Source organism: Prionailurus viverrinus, chromosome X, assembly GCF_022837055.1.
Source record: "Prionailurus viverrinus isolate Anna chromosome X, UM_Priviv_1.0, whole genome shotgun sequence".
In the NCBI taxonomy this organism is placed as follows: Eukaryota; Metazoa; Chordata; class Mammalia; order Carnivora; family Felidae; genus Prionailurus; species Prionailurus viverrinus.
The window spans coordinates 69,214,763-69,219,232 of NC_062579.1; the positions used below are offsets into that span (position 1 = coordinate 69,214,763).

The window sequence follows — 4,470 nt, forward strand, 5'->3', positions numbered from 1 at the left end:
TTTCAGACTAACAAATACTATTCCTGTCCCATCAACTACACACACACACACACACACACACACACATATTACCAGCCTCAATCATTGTTCATTTAGCTACATAAATAAGTTACGCTCATTCCAAACCACCCATACATATTCATACTCAGCATGGAAGAATAACGGGGGAAGAAATGGAAAGGAACATTTTAGACTAGGGAATAGTGTGAGGAGAGGCATGAAGCACAAAATACCATGCTATGTGTAAAGGACTACAATCGTTGCTGGAAGAGGAAGTGCATGTTGAAGTTCACAAGAGAAGGGGCATTTTCATTGCTTTTAATTATATGCCACATAATCAAAAGTGCACATTACACAAATATTTTAAGACAATAGTGAATCAATGAGTCCATGCTTGGCATATGAGTATTAGAGATGACTAACATATAAGTGAATGTAGAGTCTTTATTTATACCTAACTGACCTTTGGTCAAAAAACTTTCCATAATGTCCCAGTTTCAACATGTGATGTCAGTGTGTAATGTTAAGACTTGACAGTTGTTTGTTGTTGTTGTTGTTGTTGTTGTTATTTTGTTTTGTAATGCAAGCACATTGCCATTCATAAGACTAGAAAAAGAACCAGGCCACCCCTTCACATCACCCCCAAACTGAGGTTACTATGTTTTGTGAGATTTTGGCTGATTTAAATAACACCATTTGAGCCACTTGCCTTTTCTCTTACTGTGTTTTAAATTCCCAGGGCGCCTGGGTGGCGCAGTCGGTTAAGCGTCCGACTTCAGCCAGGTCACGATCTTGCGGTCCGTGAGCTCGAGCCCCGCGTGGGGCTCTGGGCTGATGGCTCAGAGCCTGGAGCCTGTTTCCGATTCTGTGTCTCCCTCTCTCTCTGCCCTTCCCCCGTTCATGCTCTGTCTCTCTCTGTCCCAAAAATAAATAAACGTTGAAAAAAAAAATTAAAAAAAAAATAAATTCCCAATCTTGTGTTTCAAATTTGCCAATAAAGAGTTGAGCCCAGGAACCCCTAAGCCCCCACCCTCGACCTCAATAAAAGCAGAACCTCTGGCCCAATGTGCTCTTTTTCTCTACTTGTCACTTTGCTTTGTGGCCCCAGATGTGCTGCGTAATATCCTGGTCTTGTAAGTAATAAACTTTTATTTTTTCAAAGTTTCCTGATGGTTGTTGCTGAAGGGCATCTTGCAATCATAATAAGAGCTACAAAGGTCAGTCAAACCACAACGTTACTTATTGATGGGCTGAGACCAGCACAAAACACAGTGCTATTAAATGTCCAGTTTCAGAATTATATAGTTAATGCATTCGTTTTTCTTATTTATTAATTGACCCAAACTTTGTAATATGGTGCCTCTCAAAGTATAAATTATAGACTCCTACATGAGAAAACTCACTTGATGCTTGGTAACATGTAAATTCCTGAAACTCAGGCTACGTCTGCTGAATGAGAGGAGCCTAAGAATCTGAATTTTTACAAACATCCCCAGCTGATTCTAGTGCACAATGACATTTAACCATACCACTAACATGACACCTGCCTGTGGTGAGTTAGACAAACGTAATTGCTGACAGAAGGTTAGCACATACTGACTTATGTATGCTGAATACTGTGTCAACATTTGCCAAGGCATAGTCCTCAGAGCCCTGCTTACTAGAGATGCTCTAGAAAAAGATTCCTGTGCTCAAATACATTTGTGATACAATCAAATTATTTATTTCTCTTAGATAGTCCCAGAGAATAGTAATATTAATGGCTCTGAGAAGTCCTGCATTAAAAGAAAAGCTTTAACCCAGCACTTCCCAAATTTATTTAATTATGAAACCCTTTATTATCATAAACTTAGTAATGTATGATAGAGTAGGTATACTAATTTGAGTACATTTAGTAAATGCTCTAATGTTTTACTGTTAAATATGTCATTGGTGTTTATCACATTATAGAATTATTTTCCATTTTTAGTTTATTAAGATTATTTTTAAAGATTTTTTTAAATCAGAGGTATATTGGAATATATTTTAAATGGGGACTATAACTCATTTACATAATTTATGTATTTATAACTCATATAACTCATGAAAACAAACAAAACACATTGAGATTCCAGAAGCTTTTTTCAATAAACTGTTCAATTTATTCATGTTATTATTTATGATCTAAATAATTTTATAATAAGAAACCCACCAACAAAACTTACTTGACTAATGTGAGTCATAAATCAAGGTAAAATATGTCTCAGTTCTCCTGTTAGAATGTTAAAAATTTTGTTTGATAACTAAACAAGAAATAATTTGACATATTAGTGGATCAATGTAATTTGTAAAGCAACCATTAGCAGTTATAGTTCAGAGTCTACTTTCAATGATTTCCTCATTGACATGGCATTCCAGTCCATATCACACATGTGATGTACTCTCCATTATATCGCATTGGATTCAATGCAGTGTGGCTTTATTTGTGAAATTCTGAGCACATCTTTGTCACCTCACACTAGAGCTGATCCCTGACCCTGAAACACTGGAAACGTTAGAAACATCTGAGTCTGTTTGCTCAGATTTTTACCCAAGCAGCCCGCCTTCACCTATTCACAAATTACAAACAAGAAAACAAAACTTTCACCTTATAGAGATAGTATTTCCAGAAAGTACAGTTTATTATATTTATGTGTCAATTCACTTGACCTTACTGGTACCATTTTTACCTGTTTCTCCATCATAATTGGAAACCTCTAACTTCTCTCAAAAGTTTTAAATAAAATCAAGCCCATTCATAGAAGTACAGACATGGAATCTTTTAAAGCTGAGAATGGAGTATGATACAAGTAGTAATAACATAAGGTAGAAATAATTTGCTTTAAAGACTGCATCAAATATTGAGGAATGTCCCATTTTAAAAATCCATTTAGCACAGAATTAGTAATCAAGTTTTTTTTTGCCAGTCTCCTTAGGAACTAGCTGCTAAAACTTGTTTGGAACCTTAGTGTGAGAAAGGCTGCAGCAACTGTAAACTACTGTGTTTCATCTGAAATACACTTAGAGTTACGAAAAGCACAGCAAAACATCTACAAAGGAAAGAAAGCACTAGAGGTTTAGAAGGGCAAGTTAGTAAACTTCCCAGAATTATCTAAGAGCCTGTCAGGGAATGTTAAAAAGGATTTTTCCCAAACAGCTGCCAGAGACAGAACTGGAGCTGCCAAGAGTTAAAGGAAGTAAACAAAGTGTGGAAAGACCCAAGAGATTTCTATCTTGTAGACTCAGAGTCAGGATGTGTAGATAGACACTAATCTCTGAAGTAGAAGAATATACAAAGGAATATAATGGGTTGAGCCTTGTATGATCAACAGAGTCTGTACACAAACAAGAAGATATATTCCATAATATGCAAAGTACTCATTACAGTGATTCCCAAAGAGTGGTTTCATAGCTGCTACTTGAGATGGGATAAAACTAAATTTACACGTGTTAATAAATTAAGAGCTTGATCAGAAAGATTCAAAAATGCATTTTTAAAAGAAAATATAATATATGAGTGCTCACTTTGGCAGAACATATACTAAAATTGGAACAATATATAGATTAGCATGTCCTCCGTGCAAGGATGACATGCAAATTCCTGAAGTGTTCCATAAAATAGAAAAGAAAATAGAATATATGAGTGGAAAGTCAAAAAAGGCAGCATGGAGAATTCTGAGTAATTAATACTCATAAGGATTGACAAGCATTTGAGTCAAGTTCACCATAAATTCAGAAAAGTGCATTTAGGAATTTAAGAAGACATAAACTATTATCAATGGGTTATTTTTGCCTCAATTTACACTAGCCAAGTCATGTATCCTCTCTCATTCATGTTTCTTATAATCTTGTAAGTAATTCATAGGCTTAATATATGTTTAATAGAAATTCATAGAGATTTATGTTAAGAATCTTCACAATAAAATGTAAATCTCTGTTGATTATATATCCATGATTAAGTGTTTAGTAGTACCTTCAGACATACTGTAGAAATGATGTATAGAATGTTTAATGCATTTATCCAAGAGGAGTTATAAATCTAATATTGCACTAGACAGCTGTCACTGTTTTCTAATGTATTACAAGACAGTGTTGGTAACTGCTATGAATTTTAAAGATTTTTTGTTACCAAAAAAGCTGGATAACTGGATATTAGCTTACTTAAAGTCACACTCCCTGAAGTCAATAAAATATACAAATATTTTTTAAGTTCCAATATACTTCATACTACATTTTAATGTTAGATAAATCTGGACTCCTAACTAAATATATAAGTTGAGTGATAAATCTTAATAAGGTGATGATAATATGTCAACATCAGGATATTTATCCAAGAGGAAGTCAGAACAAAGTAAAAACCTTTGTGTTATACATTTATATTGTGTGGTTTTAGAGAACATTCCTTCAGAATGTTCATCCTGTATCTATACAATAGTTTTCCTTCACATTAGA

General features: G+C 34.5%; 1 non-coding gene across 1 annotated transcript; it reads left to right on the forward strand.

The window, feature by feature from the left end:
* The first annotated feature begins 3,535 nt into the window (after positions 1-3,535).
* LOC125158000 (U6 spliceosomal RNA) lies at positions 3,536-3,639 on the forward strand. Its single transcript, XR_007149134.1, has one exon. It is a non-coding gene; the product is annotated as a U6 spliceosomal RNA (small nuclear RNA).
* Positions 3,640-4,470: the final 831 nt, after the last annotated feature.